Below are 20,600 nucleotides of genomic sequence, written 5' to 3' on the forward strand. Positions count from 1 at the left end.
GAGAACTATTTAATTTTTTAGCTAAATTAAATATAAAATAAATTAGTTATACATAAATTTTTTTTAAAAATTTTTTTTCGTATAATATTAATCCAGACTAACTTCTGTACTGGACACCTAACTTTTTTTTTTTTTGGTTTTTTTTCTGGGGTGGTGGTGGATACACCGAACTGAGTACAATTTATTATGAATATTGCGGGGAGTCAAAGTCTAGCTTGAAAACCTCCCAGGCAAATTACTTCGAGCACCCCACACAACAAAAACAAAGGGGGCCAAGCTTGCTGGGCGGCTCCCATTTCCTCCCCTTTCTTCCTCCTTCCTCCTCACCAGTCACCACACCACTCACTTCCAATTCTTTGCTTTCTGTCACATCACTACTCTCTCTCTCTCTCTCTCTCTATATATATATATATATATATATCTTTACCTACTTTCCCGGAAAACACCAGAACAGGAAGGAAATCTCTCCTGGTTGCTGCAGATAACAGGCCTAGAAATTTCACTGTCCGAACAACTTATTCGTCTGTGTCTCTCAATCCTCTCCAGGTACCATCATTTATCATTTATTTTCTATCTCAGTTACATATATATTTATTTTGCTGCTTCTACAATGATCTGTTATAATTCATGTCTGTGTCTGTTTGTGTGCCTTGAGCTCTCCTCTTTCTTTCTTTCTTCTTCGATGCTCTGATTGATTTGCATCTCTATGGGGAGACTAGATTTCAATCTGTGTGTGTTTTCGAGAGAGCTTATTAATAGATGTCAACTTGTTTTCTCTTCTTCTTCTCTGCAATTTTCTTACCTATCTGTTTGAGAGGAGATGAAAAAGGAAGGAGAAAGAAGCGATGAAACAAGAATAAGTGAAAAGGATAGAAAATTACTTGAGGGGCAGAATTTTTTTCTTAGGAAAAAAAGAGAATACATTTTCCGAGTAATTAATGTTAGAGAAAGAAACCCGCCTTTCGTCTTTTTCACTCAACTGCGAAAGTGAAATATTTCTTGTTAAGAGAAAGAAAATTATATTTCTTTTTTGTTACAAGAAAAATATCTAGAGAAAATTGGGACAAACCTCTCGTTAGAAATTAATTGGTAAATAGTGCCGCTTAAGGATTTTGTGCGAGTTAATTTTACTTATGTGTGATCCATCTTCCAATCATCTTTTCTTATGCGCAACTAAATCAGTTTCAACGTTTTTTTTTTTGGGTGAGAATCAGTTTCAACGTTTTGTACAAACCATCTTCCATTTATTTAATTTCTTTATGTGTAGCCTTTTTTTTTTTTGTGTAATTCAATATTTTAGAAACAATTTACTAATTAATTTTTTAATGAGTGTTAGTCCTAATTTTCCCAAATATCTATATAATTTTCAGAAATCACGAAAAAGACTTAATTTTTAAAATAGTTTACTCATAGTTTGCTTAAAAATTGTTTGAAAACAATTCCTCGTCGTAAAATTTAATGTGTAAAGGTACTTAGGAATTTAGGTTTTAAGTGGGTTTAATACATTTTTGCCAAGTGTAATTCTTTTTCAACCGTGTTCCACATATTTTTAAGTGAATACAAATATATTTTATTTTTCATTTAGTTAAAGGTAGGTTATACATAACCAAATAAAATTTGTAATAAGATGTGCAATGATCAGGACAGGCTAGTCTTGGAGTCAACCTGTACCCTGTCCATTTATTTCTTAACGAGTAAGTAATAAATAGGCTCGTCTAACCTGTATGGGTTAAGTAAAGACGACTTAAGCCCGTTTACTACTACTATTTTAAAAAGAAATTTCCCGGAATGTTATAAGATGACTTTGGCAAGTTTTCAAGTCAAAACCAAAAATCATAGAAAATTTCGTAAGAAAATCACAAGAACAATCTGTGAAAATACAAAAAAGAGATTGAAGAAGACGAAAGAGGACGATAGATGGAAACAATAGCTAAAAGTTGATGGAGAAGAAAAAGCTATCGATGGAGGAAGAAGCATCGTGAAATGCAAACCAAACATGAAAATGAGTGATATAACTTTGCTCGATTTCTTCGAATCATAGCTAAGAACTAATGCGACAAAACGCCATAAATGCAACACATGCCAGATCTGAATATCTTAAAGCTGCCAACAATAGCTGTTGGAGGCTTGGATTCGAAATAAGTCGTTGGTCTACATCTAGCTTATTGTACTTTCATAATTAGGATCGGAGTGTATTTTTTGGACTAGATTAAACGGGCAAACGTTTCCTAAATCGTGGGTAGATATAATGGGCTGCAGTTTGCTTGCTCAGGCCGTACCTAAATTTTAAAATGAATTTTAGGTATTTTTTTATCAATAAATTTTGTAATGGAAGATTTTCAATAATTTCCCTAATTTTAACTGTATTTTATACGAAATTTAATATTTTGAAATTTATTTTTTATTTTTGAATAAATATAGATACAAATTATAATTAAAATATTGTAACAATTATTTGCTTTTTTTGTACTTTCTTAAAATTATAGTGCTTTTTATTTATAAATTTACACAAATATGTCAAAGAATGAAAAAAAAAATTAAATACTCAAATATTTATATCAATGAAGTCTTCAATATATAAGTTAAATCTGTATAGTTTTATCAAAGTTCACATAAATCTGTATGATAATTTTGAGAAATTATATCAGTTTATTAATTAAGTTAAATGGTCCATAAAATTTCCTCTAAATACTAATTTCTTATGTAAAGCCACCAAAAGAGTTGAATTGAGTTGCTTTAATTCCAAATTAAAAGTCCACAAACTCATCAATTAGGGAAGACCCACATGGCTAATAAATTGAATTATGTTTCCATCACATCTGTTTGGTTCTTGATTGCAAGATTAAGAAATCTTTATTTGCTTTTCATAATTTACGTGAATTTCGGTGGTCTGTCCCATCAAAATCGTTTTTTAGCTTTAAGTTTGACATGAGCGGATGCCTCTATGATGAACAGACATTTTCATTGGTCTATATTTTCAACAAAAATATAATAATTAGATATTTACACAGATATCTTTTTGATTAATTTTATTTATTTTTATTATTTTACTGTGGCTGAAATATGGCTGGGACAAGAAAGATTAGAATACTTATTTTGATTTTTAATTATCTAGTAGTGTATTTTTTTTAACATTTTTCATTTAATAAATTTTTAGAATTACAAATTTCTGCCCTTTAAGTATATTCTTGGTTCTGTCCCTGTGGATATCAAGGTGTGTTTAACTTTCATGACAACAATATCTTAAGTGATAGTTAGGGGAAAAAAAATTAAACATAAGAAGTGATTTGGTTCCACTTGAGAAATTTTCGAAAGTAATACAAAATATTACTCCCTGTAGTTCTACATAGTTTTAGTTTGATTTTCTCCTCTGATATCAAATTTTTTCCTTATAATATTCTTATTTATTGTGGCTATTTATTTTTACTTATTACATTTCATTTATTAAATAATGTTAAAAGTAACTTTTTCTTAATATTATTAGAAGTACCCATCAAAAGTAACTTTTTGAAAAGCATGAGTAGATTTTGTTAAAAAAACAAAAGAATAAAAGGATGAGTAGATCAATCAAATGACCTGATACCTTTAAAGTAACCACTCATCATCACAGTCAATTAAATAAAATTAAATAAAATTGCTCCCATTACGAGGCCCAAACAGTCATTACTTTTAGTTTGGTGGGTCCGACTAGATATCTACTTTATTTATACTCTCCAATAAAAATGCTCCAGTTCTCCTTTTGTGGGTCTTACAAGTTTTTTTTTACATTTCTCTCTTGGATCTCAATCACCTTCTCACATCATCTTTAGCTAGACGATTCTCAGCTGCCATTTTCACACACACACACACACACACACACTCACACAAATACAAACATATATATAAAGGAACTTATTAAACTTATAAACCACACTTTACTAGGGAAAGCATCCAATATGCAGAGCTCATAACGTAAACATAATATTCATTTCTCAGGGAAAAAAACAATATTATATAGTTGGACTTCAATCCAATGTATCTTGAGAAAGGAAACGTGTTCTGAACACAATATGCCAGACATAAGCATATGTGGAAGGTAGAAATACATAGACAAAATCTAAAAAGTAAAGAACACATTCCTAAAATGGAGGCATACAAATACAAGAATCAACAATAGTTCAATGTAATGGGAGTCACAGCAATGATTGGGTATCATGTTGACTCACTGTCCCCTCAATGCTTATTGCCCTTCCATGTGAGCCAATGTCTCCGCAAATTTTGTTGATAGATTTGGAGAATATATATATGCATATTGTTCTTTTTAATATGTGTTATGAAATTAAAGTGACCTACTTCTTATATTATAAAGTGCATTCGTGATTGGTAAATAATAATATAGTTTGTTATAAGTTTTATTTATATATTGATATTAATATTTGATTTTAAAAAAAATCAACGATATACAATAATGTGAAAAAATATGATAATATATTATTAGTTGATACGATTTTAATAACTAAATGTGCCAATAACCCTTGAGTTTAGTGGTACCAACTCCTCTTAGAAAGAAAGGTCATAGGTTCAAATCTGTGCTTTGCATGTTAATGTGTTTGTGTGTTAATATATCTGGGTGCTCTTTATTTGATCCCTATAAAAAAAAAAAAAACTAAATGTGTGACTTGTGTTTTAATTGGAGTTTGAGATAGAGTTTACTTAATGTCAATAAGTTATGAATAATGCGATTTATATACTTACTATAAATTTCATATATATTATATAGAGGGATGTTTATGTTAACAATAATAAGCAGTTATAACTCATATAGGTTTCTTACCGAGTAACAAAAATTCAATTTAATTTTTTTAAGTTTTTGAACGATCCATTTTTCATCAAAGTGATAAGTATTGAATGGGGATTCGAGTTTTAAGATGTGTTGCCTTCAAAAATTAAGATGCAAAGTAAAAATAGATTTTAATTATATTTTTTAAAAATATTTATAAAAAAGAAATATAAATTAACCAAATAAAATATTAATAGTTTAATTTTTTTCAAAAAAATAATCCCAGCATGCTGCTAAACGTTAACAAGACAAAATTGAGGGGCGTATCGGATGTCCTAAATTCTATATGCCGATTTCAGACATGAGCCATGTGGTCCTTATCGATCATGGAGTCTTGAGACTTCCCTTCAATTATTGACTGGAGAGAGAACCAAGAATTTAAATTATTGAGTTCAAAAATGTTCCAACATAGTGTAATGAATTAATATCCATCTATATAATTTTTCAATATTCTTGATTAAGAACGTCCAAAATAATAATTCGACCATGTGAGGTTTATATACCTGATCGAGAGCCATGAGGCCCCACATATCCTCATGATGCCCACCGTTGTTTATTTTGATCTTTATTGGATTAGATTACCCCTTTTTTTTTTTTTTGCCATAGCTTCTTTCATTGTCTTTCATCATTACAATTATTACTATGATTGCTTACTTTACTTTTATATGTTGCTAAAACGAATCATCATGATTAATCACTTGATGATTCTTGCCTTCCCGTATTTAACTACCAAATTAGCCTTCTCAATATTAAACATTTTTTGTTACCTTTGGCATACCAAATCAAGATTGTCACATTTCTAGGAATGAGGATTGCTCTGAAACAAATGATGTACATGCTTATTCCCACAAGCTAGAATCCTCGTCTAGAACATATAGACTAAGAGGAGGAGTGGGTTCGTGTGGATGATATTAGACAATGTAGACAGATGGAGTTGAAATCTAAAAATTTCCCCCATACCATGGATGTTGGAAACTACTAAGCTTTTAAGCATCTCTCATCCTCCTCTATTGTTATGATGAGTTATATGTTTGTATTTCTACCTCATACATCATATCAATACAAATTTAACCAAGTATGCTAAAACACAATCTTCAAATCAATATATATAGGATTGTCTCTATATGCTTCTTCTCCCTTATGGAGCTAAAACTTTCACCTATAAGTGTTAAACTTCAAGGGTGGGATATATAAATCCCAATCAATGTGTTATTTTCTTATCAATAAATATGATTAGAGTATGAGATATCATTATAGAAATTATATGCATGTGCTACCTACTAACTATGAGCATGGGCTACACCCTTAATGTTCTCATTCCTTACACCATCATGATCCCTCACATACTCAATCTACAACACAACTCAGTGTTTTTATAGACAACCCAATGTTCACATGGGCTACAACCCATGCCTCATAAGCTACAACTCATGGTTGCATAAGCAAGGGCCTTAACCATATGGCTTGCTTTTCATGCCTTACCACCACTAATCTGTTTCAAATATTGGAGAGTTGCTGTAAATACTACTACCTTCGATATTTAACATAAGAATTGGTTGGGATTGGATTTAGTCTTTAATATAAGATCTCAATCTACATTTTTTCCCATATTTATCATATTTTTCCTAAATAAACCGTACTGGTTGCTCATGTCAAAGGAGTTTGTATTAAGTATTAGTTTCAATACGAATGATTTAAGAGAGTATTTTAGGAAAACCAACGCATAACTTTAACGAATAATTAATTTAATTAACTTTTTTAATTTACTCAAATTAGTTAAGTAGATTTTATATTAAGGATCATATATATTATTTGGGAGCCATCTAGTTTTTTAAAATCAGTCCTGAGTTCTAACTCAATACTAAGTTTGGCTTAAAATCGGTTCTATTTTAGCATAGAAATGATTTTGTGGGTTAATTTGAGCCTTTGATGAGTCTGATTGACGGTCCAACTGAGTCCAATCTTCCATTTTGAGTCGGTTTTCAAAACATTGCCACTAACACAAGTAGGCTGATAAATTTAGCAAAATGACGTCATATTAAATTGCCTTCCTACCCATGCCACAACATGATGACATACCAATTAATACCACGTAGCAACTATTGTTGTACCTTATGGTACAATTTGGCAAAATGTAAATTTACCTTATCCCTGCATAGGTAGTTTCCAAACTAGAGTTTCTAATAAAGGTGACATAATGTGACATTAACTATGCACATTGCTTGAACGTGAATCACGAAGTTGCCTTATACACGTGATTAAAAAAGAAACTCATGCTAATTAATTATATAATTGTCAGGTGAATTATTTACCCCTTTGATGTTGTCATTAGTTAGTATTGTCTTTTGCATTGTCGTTGTTATTTGACAATATGTAGCACCTCCTACCATGGCCCACTTTGGCTCTTCCTCTGCTAATAGGCTCATTCAAATTACTTAGAATTAATCTTTGCTTAAGTTAATTAGAGTATCTTTGGCTTGTGGTCAAAAAATTATAAGGGGTTGAAGCCATCATATGAGTTGATTCAGGAAGAAGGGGCGAGAAAGTGAGGGAAGCACATTCCATGCTCATCACAATGATAAACAGAGTATCATCTTAATTTGCACCATCCAAATCCAAATTGATTTTGGATAATTTGAATTTAATTTAAACATTTTATATATTTTCAATAATTTTTTATTTTGATAGATGCAAAGTTTAAAATTAAAATAAATTTATAACTAACATTTCTTTTAAAAAAATAAGTTTATTTTTTAAAAAATTGCAAATTAAAAATTTTAAATCTGAACAATCCATATTACATTTGGAATGGTTTAGATTGTATCATAATGATGAGGTGCTCATCGATATGATGAGCACTAAATGATGATTTGAATATCGATGAGCACTAAATGATGATTTGAAAGTGAGTTGAGAGTCAAGATAGATTCCATATGAGCTTTGAACGGAAGTATAGATTCCATAGGTGCCTAAGGTTTTTGATATTCAATGTCAATATTTGCCAACATGTGCCTCTATTAGGAACTAAGGATTTTTGCTCATTTTTTAGTTGTTGATGGATAACATTGCACCATAATATAATACTTTGTGGGTATTTTTGTCATTAATCAATTTACACTAGGCAAAACATGTGGGACCCATATTTCTTAATGGACGTTTGACATCCATTACAGATTATGGGATTTTCGCATTGTATTTTATAGTTGATGGACAGAATTACACCAAACGAAATTTTAAGATATTGGCTGTTACCCGTATAATACTTTGTGCGTTTTTTTGAAATCTTAACCTATTTTTCTTTAGTTGTCTCCTCTGGTTGTCTCTTCTCTTACTTTTCTCTCTGTCCAAATATAGAATTAATGCTGAACTAATCACGAGGATCTTTATATTACATAGGAGTTGAAGAGCAAACTAATGTAGTTGTGGTTCTTAATTTGTCTAGTGTCTACAAATTTCATATTTGATGTTGATTGATCATATAGGTGTAATGTTTTGTGCATACACGCAATTTCCTTTATTGATTGACCATAAGGTGGGGGCTATGGGTATAGGTCTATCCACAAAACAAGAAAGCTAATTTTCAATGAGCTAAGATTGATCCCCTTCTTAAAGATATGATTTATATAGCATAAAATCATATATATGGGGGTTTGGATTCTAATATTGATAAGAGAATATGAATAGTATATAATTGTCAAGTATATCTAGGAGCTATTACTCATAGAGTTGTTAATTTGTTATAACTATAGGAGTCACTAAACAAATTTTTTAAGACTTAGTTCACCTTTTTTTTTTTTTGAGGAAATCCCAAATTGAATTAAAAAAACTCTGAACATCTGAATATTTTTTTTTTGGGCTACTAAAAACAACTGAATAATTTATCAGTCAAGAAAACCATAGCCATCCATCCAGGTTTGGCCATTTGCATGGGTGAGGTGTTTCTCGCCTTTTTTGGCCTATGCTTCTTCATAATATGTGGCTGTGATTTCTCCTTTTCTTATGTGAATGTGATTAAACTTTTTCAATATAATACATTAAGTTTATAAGAAACAAACGCTTGTCATATTTGTAGCCTCATTATCCCTTTATGGATATATGGACCATTACTAAAATACATTATGCACATTTTTTGTTTGGAAGGCATTGCAATTAACTATAATTTAATTTGCCAAGGTCAAGATAAGTGGGTATAATTTATTTTATATTTTATTATAATTTAGCTCAAGTGTATTGTCCTAGACCTACCTAATTTTTGTCCCTCCTCTGCTTTCTTAAAATTAAAAATACTATTTTTAGTTACTAAAGTTTAATCTTATTTTAGTTTTAGTCTCTGAAAATTAAAACCAATAGTTTTGATTCCTAAAATTATTTGAAATAAATGGTTTTGATTTATGAAATTTAACCTTATTTGATTTTGGTTCTTGTTTTAAGAACTAAAAACCTTAAATTGCATCAAAATGAAGTTAAATTTTAAGGACTAAAACTAAAATAAGGTCAAATTTTAGAGATCAAAACCATAATAAGGTCAAATTAAAAAATGGCATTGCCCAAAAATATATATCATAAAAAAGTTAAAATATATATAATGAAAAACTAAAAAAATATTTTACCTTCTCATTACATTAAAATATAAAATATATTATAAATTTTATTATTTTTGAAAAGGTCTTTACATGGGCATGTATCTAATCATCAGCTTGATTAGATTGCATTTTACAAAATAGATAAATAATATTTTTTTATGACTTTTCTTTGTACAAACTTGAAGTGAGGCAGAAGGGGGTGAGCAGGTGGTCCTATCCTTTATGTTACTTCTTTCTTAATGTCTCCTTTCGCCCCTCTTGTAACAAATTTTGCTTTTTAAAAATAATAAATAAATAAATAAAATTTTCTAAATTTAATTCATAAAAATTATTTTTTACTAAAATTTATTATTTTTAATAAATATGAAATGCTAACATTCAATCAAAATAATAATAATTCTTACATGATTGAATTATATCATGTATATATATCTATATAATATTCTTAACTACCAAGTAAACCTCAATTATTAGAAAAAAGGAGAAAATAAATCTGTCTTTGTTTGTGATTATGATTAATATTTTTTTTAATGGTTTTCTGATTTTTATGTATTAATAGATGTGGCCTCCTAGAATAATTGTAGGGGATTCAAAATAAATGTCATTATAATATTTTATAGATATATTGATGATAATATATATATGCTCATATATTTATTTGTCAATATAATTGAACTGCTATAATGATCATATATTTAAAGATGAAAAAAAAATTATTTGCTATGAACTAAAAAAATACTACATCCAGTACTAAATATTAGAACTAAATATAAGAACTAATTGACTAATTTGAGTAGATTAAGAAAATTAGTTAAATTAGTTATTTGTAATAAATATACGATCTCTTTTCTAAAATACTTTCGTTAATAATGTGTATTAACTAGAACTGTTTTTTGATAAAACCTTTAACATATACAACTATTATAAGGATTATCTTAAAAAAAAAAAACAAATATGAGAGATATCGTGGATTGAGATGTTATATTTAAAACCAAATTACATATCAAACTAGTTTTTATATTAAGAAAGAGAGGTACTATATCTATAAAAAATGTAGGGTTGTTTATTAATCTAGTAGCCCATCTATGATCAGCTTGTACAACATCCAAAATTCCAAGTCATGCTAGAACCGTTGACAATTTCTATTACTTTGAAAAATGTGTGGGTCCCGTATAACCCGCCCTTTCCCGGGAAGCAATGGGACCCACCACCTGGTGCCTTGGCTGGTGATCATCGTCTGCTGAAACTCTGTCTATACTGTTGTATTGAATGATTAATTAAACTAATTTTCTCAGTCGTTGTTAAATAGCTCACCTCATTGAACTCTTGGATTACTTCACATGCTCTGTAATAACTATATATTATATCATTCTATTCCAATAAATAACAACAAAACCGACAAGAAGACTCAGAAAACTTGTCACAATTAGCAATGGTGTATTTGCCTAACTTGTTCAATCTGCTTATTCCCTCCTTCCCTCCTCCTCCTCCTCCTCCCTCTTGTTCTTCTTCTTCCAGGTTCAACTTCATTCTTCGTCTTCATCACTCCATTATAATGCAGCAGATGAAGCAAAGGTCTGAGCACCAGCAACACCAGGTTATGCTTTGTCTGTTTCCGGTTCTGTTCTTGTTTCTCTCTGCATGTGTGTTGAGCATTCTGGGTTTGCTAATTTGTCTGAAAGTTGTTGGCTTTTTTTTGGGTTCGGTTCTTGTTGCAGCAATTCTGGGCTAGAGTGGTTATGAGAAAATGGCTTAACATGAAGGAGTCCGATTACAGCGCTGACCCTGATGACCCAGATGATAGTGATTCAGACAACGGAGGTGAGTGACGACATTCCCATATAAGGATGATTCATTTCACGACATGACACAACATTAGATGTTGTCTAATCTTGTCGTCTTGGGGTCTGTATTAATGTCCATATGGGTATGACTGCTTTTTAGGGGCAAAGGGGTTTTGCATCAGTTTGTGTGATCCATTGGGGTTTGGAAAAGTTGAGCTTGGAGCTTTATGAGCATGATATGACTTTCTTAAAGATCAGTTTTAGTTTGGCTGTTTCAGTCTTGCACACTCTTTATTATTGTTATGCAGAAGGGGGAAGACAATCACGATTTAGAGGGATCAAGGAGGAAGAAGAAGAAGAAGAACCACCTGAATCAAATGGTGACTTTTCCATACAATAAATTATGATGTATTGACTGATTTATCTGCTAAGCTTTACCATTTCATAATTAGACTTTTGCAGTTCAGATTTTCATGTATTCAGTGAAATTTAGTGTAAGTGTATTTCTTTTTGTTAATTGCCTTTGTAAGAGTCTAAATTAAGTTTTATTAAATTACAGAATATCTTCCAAGGCTAAGGAGGCAAAAGTCATTGACTTGTCGGTCTCAGTACATAAACACAAACGAACTCAGGTGAGACAAAGGAACAGGAAAAGTTAAAATGTTTTCTGTGAAAAGCATTTGGTCTGTATTGTTCAAGCCCTCTTACCTGAATTTGCTGTATATTTTATCTTAGAGTATGTGTTGGGACATGGAATGTTGGGGAAAACTCCCTCCTGATGACCTAGATATTGATGAGTGGATTGGTATCAATGATCCAGCTGATATATATGTTCTTGGGTAAGTTTTTTGCCTCCCCCGCCCCCCCCCCCCGACTATACCTATTAAAATACATATAACGGAGCACAAGTCTGACATATTTTGTGTGGTAATTAATCTCTAAGTTGGTATTAGTATATTTATCGTCTAATGACAAGACCGTGAATTACACAAAGTTTGAAATATGAGCTGCAATGTTCATGGCTTATGTTTTATATCCATATATTAATATCTGTTTCCTATGTTTATGAAGATTCATTCTGTTAGAATGACTTGGATGATTCTCCACATTGCAGTTTTCAGGAGATTGTGCCCTTAAGCCCTGGTAACATTTTAGGTGCTGAAGACACACGACCTGTTCCAAAGTGGGAAAACATTGTCCGGGAGACACTGAATAGAGTTCGCTTTACACCATCAAAGGTAAAATCCTTTAGTGATCCTCCTTCTCCATCAAAATTTAATCCACCAGAAGATGTCCCAGATATAGAAGAAGAAATATTGCTTGAAAGTGATGGTGAACTTGAAGAAGAAGTCCATCCATTGGAGGAAGATGATGATGTTGCTGATGGAGTTACTAATGGAGCTGTCAATGAAAAAATCAGGGATACAAGTTTGCAGGCTACAGATGCTGCTGATATAGTCAACTCAGGCATGCCAGTAGACCTAAATTTTCAGAGACAATTTTCTTCTTCAAGGAGATTAAACCGATTAAACTGTTTCCGTGATGAAGACTCATCTGATAATATAGAAACTCCCTTCACCTTGCAGACTGCTAAACTATGCAGAATGCTTAGTGGGACTGAAAGGATTGGTTTGAGCTGGCCAGAGCCACCATTAAATCTTCTGTCACAGAAAGTGTTGGATAGGCCAAGTTCATTTAAATCAATCCCAAGCTTCAAAGCGTCAAAGTCGTTCAAAAGATATAACTCTTTCAAAGGGTACAATTCTTTCAAGTCAACCATAGATGAAATACCGTCAGATATAACCTTGCTTGCAGAAACTGACCTTGAAGCTTTAATGAAGCGGAAAAGGAAATCACCATATGTTAGGATAATAAGCAAGCAGATGGTTGGTATTTTCATCACTATTGGGTACGTAGAGGCTTGCGTAAACATATTCAGAATTTAAAGGTGTCAACCGTTGGTGTTGGTGTTATGGGCTATATTGGTAACAAGGTCTGTTGTCCATGTTCTTCTTCATCACAGTATCTTGTTTTTATTCCTTACTATATGGTATTTCACTGTCCTTCATTTATAATATGACATTTATTCGCAGGAACTCTAGCAGCAACAGATACTTCTCGTGTTGTTTTTTTTTTTTTTGGGGGGGGGGAGAGCAGGGGTGTTTGCTCCCCTTGTTACAAACTTCTTTCAAGAAACTGTTTGTTTTTAGGTGTAAAATGAGAAAATTGTTCCCAAAAAAAAAAAAAATTGAGAAAATTGATTTTGGCTCCCATGAGTTAACTTCTACTTCCGTCTCTGAACTCTGGCATGAGTATCATATTAGGTTCTGCTGGGATCCCCTCCCCGGGGGAAATTTTCATTTCTATATCGGACTGACATATACTTGATCTGTTCTTGTGTCTTCATTTTTATATGTTGTGTAGATTCTTTTTACCTACGGGGATTGCTCACTACTCAGTGATCTCATCATATTCCACCTGATCAAATAGTGTGGTTTTTTGCCTCATTTATTGATTATTCATATTTTTATCAAAGTTCTGGGAAGGATGAGCTCTGTTCTCTTGTGCAATAGGTTCATATCAGTTTTCTAAAGTCATGTAAACTTGTTACCCAATTGCTTGTAATTATTATTTTAGTTTCCTTTTACTTGTGTATTTCTGCGCAAGATAAGTCTTGGGAATATTTGATGTTTGATATGCTGTAGAGCTAATCGTTTGATCAATAATATTCCTTTCTTCACATATTAATACTGATGTTTCATGTTTCAGGGATCAATATCTGTTAGCATGTCCATTTATCAGACATTTTTCTGTTTCATATGCACCCACCTTACAGCTGGTGAAAAGGAAGGAGATCAAATGAAAAGAAATGCAGATGTGCTTGACATACGTCAAAGAACCCAGTTTCATACGTTCACTGATATAGGACTTCCCAAAAGTATCTTTGATCATGAGTGAGTACATGTTTCATTATTCCTTGATGCAACTATTGTACATATTTTATATGATATTCATTCTCCTCAACATTTGGCTTCATTGTACAATGTCCCCCCCCCCCTATTGTGCTATTCTTCGTTTTGCCTTAATATGTTTTTGAATTGTGGTGCCTACAAATCAATTTTACTGTGGGGACATGGCGATTAGCTTGCTATATCAAATGGAGTTTGATTGTTTGATAAATGTATTATTTAACTAACTGAAACTACTGCTTTTGATTTACAAGTAACTTCAAAATTCGCATTTCACTTATATCTGTTAGCTTATTTTTCATCTCAAGTACAAACAGAGTTACAGAAAGTTAAAAATAAATAGCATTTTGGTTTTGCAATCCTTATCACATGCAAATAACATGTTTCCATCATTCGTGTACATACTATGTTATTTGTATCTTGATCTATAGAGAATCTTCTGGTTTCTTTTAGTTTATGTCTAATCTTCAAAATGTATGTGGAAGAGAAATAATAATGGGAAATATCGCTGAGAAGAAATGAAGAAGAAAGAAGATTAGAAGCTTTTCTATATATGGTATAGTATTATTTTCTCTATGAAGGGATGACACAAGTTATAGCAACATGAGGACAAATTTGTTTTATGAACTTTGTCCGCTGCAATAATGGTTTTTCAGAGGGAATATCTATCTCGCTGGATTGAATCATATGGCTACATTGTATGGTACTTTCCAAGTATATATTCTATAATTATTGGAGGTGTTTGAACAGTTGAAGCTCAAAATCCGGGGAATTATATGGGTTCTTCCTATTTTATTTGTTTGCATGTTTTATAATATACAGTAATTATTACTGAAGCACCATAATTTTATTTGCAGGAGAATAATTTGGTTGGGCGACTTAAACTACCGTATCAACTTGTCATATGATGAGACTAGAAAACTCATTTCAAAAAAGGACTGGACAAAATTGTTTGAGAAAGATCAGGTACTTTTGAGTTTACCCAGTTATCTAACATGGCAAACACTTTACAGAAGGGGCTAAAATTGCTAGGACTGTTTCATTCATTGACTTCTGATTTTGACAGCTTGCACGAGAAATCGAGAAAGGTGTATTTGCTGGATGGTCAGAAGGAACATTGACTTTTGCACCAACTTATAAGTATGAGATGAAATCTGATAAGTACTATGGAGAAGATCCCAAGGTTGGAAGGCGTACGCCAGCATGGTATGCTTCACTTGTGGTTCTGCTTCAATGTCTGCTAATCTGGTGGTCGTATTTTTATCTTTTTCTGAATGCAGACTTTCTCATATTTCTGAAGATGTAGCCTTAAGAACATCAGATATTAGTTACTATTTTTTTTCTATTTATCAAATTTATAACCTAGATTTCATTAGTAATTTTGGTCTGAATTATCTTATCCAGCATATATGCTTTATATAGATTGTTAAGGAACATTTACTTGTGAAAATTGAAACTGTTAACTAATAAACTGCCTTATTGAATGGTGATTTTTTTATGTCTTAACCTGAGTCACTGATATGAGAACTAGGTGGGTCTGTTTAATGATTTATGAAAAGTAATAACTTCCTATTTCTATCATATATGCATGCACTTTCAGGTGTGATCGCATTCTTTCTTACGGCAAGGGGATAAGATTACTGAGATACAGAAGGAGTGAGCTCAAATTTTCGGATCATCGGCCCGTGACTGCCACATATATGGCTGAGGTTGAGGTGTTCTCTCCTAGGAAGTTACAGAGAGCCCTGACTTTCACAGATGCGGAGATTGAAAATGAAGAAGTCATGAATTTAGGCACTTGGAATTAGCTGCTTACATGGAGTAGGTGAGTTGCTATATAATCAACGTTCATATAAATATGAGTTAACTAGAAATTTAATCCCTAAATTATCATGTTGATTAAGAAAACCATTTTGCAAGTAACTATGCTTTCTTTCAATTTTTAATTTGGTACCTATACTTTTTTCCCCCTCTTGATTAATCTTTCAACTTTGTTTTGTTAGTACTGTTAGCCTCTGTAACTTTGTTTTGTTGGCATTGTTATTCTTATCTCGAGGCTAACAGTACTAGCAAAGCAAAACTAAAGGATTTAATCATGAGAAAAAAAAAACATACAGGTATCAGATTAAAAATTAAAGAGAAGTATAGATACTGCACAATCATCTCGTTTCCTATATTGATTTGGCTTTAATAATCAAATATTAGTGAGCCTATGCAATGAGTTTGTTATTTTGTGCCCATTTATCATACTCCACTACCACTGAGACTTGAGTAAATAATCTAATCACCTTCAGATCCAAAACAATGTTTTGCATATGACTAATTAATGTTATACATATGTTTGATAGGCATGAATTTACGGCATTCTGCTTCACGATCTTAAAATTTTCAAGGCCATGCTCCCTTGCTACTTATTGCTAGTTCAGTTCAATGGTTAGAGGTTACTGCTATATATATAGCAGCAACCATAACTTTCCAGGTCTTGCATTTACCAACTTGGACGAGAACTTCCCCAACATCTTGATCATGATGTGCATATCCATGATCTTTAAATGAGATTATAAGTATTCGCTGAACTCGAAATCCTGGTGGCTTCTGTGTCAACTTTTCAAACTCATTGTGAGTACCAGATATTAGATTGATTCATTTGAATGTTGTTTTGGAATGAGATGTATTGTAAAAGAAATTAGTGTTTTATGATTTGTTTGTAAGGTGATTTACCAAATAGGTTTTAAGAGAGTTATGAGATTTGCTGTATCATCCAGCATATGTTTTCTATTGCTTGAGAATGTTGAGGTGGGTTGCAAGTTAGAGGTGGGAAGCTTTCTGTACTGAGGAAATAAATGCAAAGGCTTTTATCCGATGGTTTTGCGTCTTCAATACTTTGATCTCTTCACTTTTGAGGCTGCAGCAATAAGAATGCAAACTACAGCATTGTTGAAGGCAATAGCAGAAGATTTAGGTGAGTCATGTAAATTGCTGACAAAGAATTATATCTATGTATCTACTACTCCTAGTTCTATGTATAAGAACTAGTTCAAAGGTTAAATTTGGTCTTAAATAATAAATATAAGATGTTAATCCACTTTATCTCTTATATTGATTATTTTTCTCCAAACTAATTTATGTGACTTATAAACTGATATATGATCTAATGTTATATAAGAGTATTTTAAAAAACAATGTCACATTTGTTATAACTAACTAATTTATTTAACTTGTTTTCAAATATTATGAACAGAAGTAGAGACTTTTTTTCTTGGCTTGATCATTAAAAATAAGGATTTGTAAATGGGAGTTTTAAAACCAAACATTATCAACATCAACTAATGATCGATAATAATATTCATAAATCAATGTGTGTTTTCTTTCCATCTATGTTATTAAATCTTAATGCTAATTCTTAAGTACTTAATATGTATTCAAAGAAAAGTATCTCCGATATTGAAACATATAGAATTCTTATGAAATAAAACCCGCATGAATATTAATGAGTTAAGATATATTCATCACCCTGAAATATTGTTTGATTTGTTATCCAGTGTTTTAAAGCTGTTGGTGGTGCAATTTCACCTTTGAAGTATTTAAAATACTACATCCATATCTGTTCATAACATAATCGTTTGTTTGGTTGTCAAGTTGTTGAGTCAGCTTCATTTTAACCAAAATAATCATGTGGCATATGAGATAAGTCATTGATGTGTCAAGTTGCTTCTTCTTGTATCTTTTTCCTCAGCTTTCTTTCTCTCTCATATGATAGCCTTACCCTTTTGTGTCACATCACAAAAATTTTCACCTGGTTATAGTGAATCAAAAATTAGGATGATGATCAATGTGGGAACGAGATGGGGAGATGGAAAAACTTTTGATGTGAAACTCCGGTAAGGTCTGGACTGGTATTTTCATAATTATCAGTTTAGGAAGGACAAAACGGGAAAATTTGAGAAAAATTCTAGAAAATTCCTGCAAAATGGGAAAAGTGTGAATTAAAGGTTCTAGAAACTCAGTAGAGGCCTAAAAGGTGGAATTACGGTGGAAATAAATTTTTATGAAATTTCCTATAAATCGAGATTTTCAGGAAAATATTGAAAAATCGGAGGAAAATAATTATTTTAAGTAGTTGGAGGCCTCAATAAATTTGGGAGAAAGATGGATAATTCATCTAAATATTTATTTGAATTTATAAAATTGGTTTTAGGCCTTGGAAGCTCAGGAATTAATTTTAGGGAATTTATTTTCCTCAGATTTACTGATAAAATTCCAAATTGGTTTGAGATAGTGATTTGGTTTTTGGGCCATTTTTTTGGGTCAGCCCAAACCATTTGTAGGACCCACATTAAGCCCAATAAGGCCCCCATTTAGTGTAGTTTCCATGTCCCTCTATTTTTTATTAAAATAAATGTGAAATTAAGGGATATTTGTGTGGAAGAATCTAGATTAGGGCCACTTTTGATGATTTGATTATTTCCACACTTGATGACTGCCACATACACCCCTTGAGGTGTCCTAGTTCGGCCAAATCAGGAGGGAGGAGGACAGATGGGTTTTTTTTCTATAAATACCCCCTTAGAAAATACAAATAAATGTTGGAAAGATAGAAAAACAAGGGAAGGTTCTGTCACTTTGTTTCTAGCCTCATTAACCGAAATTCTTAAGTGTTTTGGGCAAGAAATTACTCAGTTTCTATTAAGAGAACATCAAGGCATTGTGAGAAGGAACCAAGAGGAAGCTTTGTTCTTGAAGTAACCAATTGAACAAGTATTAAAAAGATGGTTTTGAATTATAATTTGATTGTTTATCTTACTTGTTTAATGTGACATGTTTGCTTGGATCAAGGGACTTGTGTTGTGAAATTAGGTGATTGAATGATCTATATTTATGCTTTGGCCAAATGCATTGATTGGTGTTAATGTGGAAGTGTTGAAGTCCTTTTTTTTTAGCATGAGATTAAGTATGATTTTATGTGATTTGAGGATGTCTTGGAGTTCTATCATGTGTCACATGATAACTTGCTTGATATGTATGATAATTGTAATTCAAATACTACTGTGATTTCTTTAAAATCTCACTCCTCCTATGTTAAAATATGTCTCAAATAAGAAATAGCACATCCATGGATCAAGATAAGGAATTGGTATTGGGATAGAAGAGCCTTGTGAATGTCATATTGTTTTGGAATATTATGTGATGTATTATCCAACTTTATGCCAAGTTTGTAATGGATTATAGATGATACTATGATATAAATTATGTTTATATGATATGCCTTGATATTGAAAATTTGAATGGTATAATGCCAAAGGGATGTGGATAGAGGAAAAGAGGGAAAAGAATTTAAGAAAATAGAGTTAGGGGATAAAAACTCCCTAAAAGAGGACAAACTTGTGGCATATGAAATAATGAGCAATTGTTGGAATTTGGGCATGAAATTTTACATGCTTATAAATCTCATTTTTAGCTTTAAATCAAGTAGTAAACCATCAAATTTGAAGTTTTGTGCTAAGGGTTATGCCCTTGTAAAGTTGGGTAAAAATACTAGAAATTCAAAAATTGACCATAGCCTAGTCTTTCATGAAATTTCTTCTGTTTAGGTCTAGCTTCTCCACAGATCAGTCCTTAGACATAAGACAAAGCGTCATGAAACTATAGGAGGAATATTTAAATATTATATGACAAAGCCATTCGCTTGAAATTCTCACATAAATATTATAAGATGAAGATTACTTCCAACTTGCAATTTCTCACATAAAACAATGACTTTTGATGAAATTTTTGAAAAACTTTCCACTTTTTCTTCTCTTAAAAACATGGCAAAAAAACATAACAAAAACCGAAAGTTTTTTCCCCTCCTTTTTAAAACCAAAAACAGAAACAAAAACTTATCTTCCCCCTGCTTGTTAAATCATGGCCTTTGTCATCAAGCAAATCCAACCAACATCCATAACCAATGCAAGAAAGAAAAAAATTCTCATATGATGGCCTTCGTGCAATAGAGAGACTAGCTAATAAAAGAGCTCTATTTACAAAGAAGACCAATTCTATCCCATTTCAAGGCAAAGCTGGGAAATTAGTCCAATATAGAATACATTCAGATAAGAGAGAAGGGGAGAGGCACAAAAGGCTTAGAGATTCTCGGTGTAATATATTACACTTGAGAATAGAATGTTATGATTCAACAGACTTACAGTAAAACAATGTTGCAAACGCAATTTACTCTAATCAGCTCTTCGATTCCATCCATGGAAGTAGTGTTGAACATGATCCAACCCATTCGATCGAACCAAAACATGGTTAAGATTGTTAGAGCCAAACAACCCCTCTTGTAACATCTTTAATTTATACCAAATAACTAGCTAATTAGAAGCAAAAAGAATCACATTTGATGGCTAAAATTTTGAAAAATTTAACGTTGAAAAATTTTGTTTTCGGGTTACTATTCATAGCA

General features: G+C 31.8%; 1 pseudogene; it reads left to right on the plus strand.

Annotated features, from left to right (window-relative positions):
• The first annotated feature begins 291 nt into the window (after positions 1-291).
• Positions 292-17,240, plus strand: LOC114755277 (type IV inositol polyphosphate 5-phosphatase 3-like; annotated as a pseudogene).
• Positions 17,241-20,600: the final 3,360 nt, after the last annotated feature.

This window comes from Neltuma alba, unplaced genomic scaffold, assembly GCF_004799145.2.
Source record: "Neltuma alba isolate B1F8T4 unplaced genomic scaffold, ASM479914v2 tig00010245_pilon, whole genome shotgun sequence".
NCBI lineage: Eukaryota > Viridiplantae > Streptophyta > Magnoliopsida > Fabales > Fabaceae > Neltuma > Neltuma alba.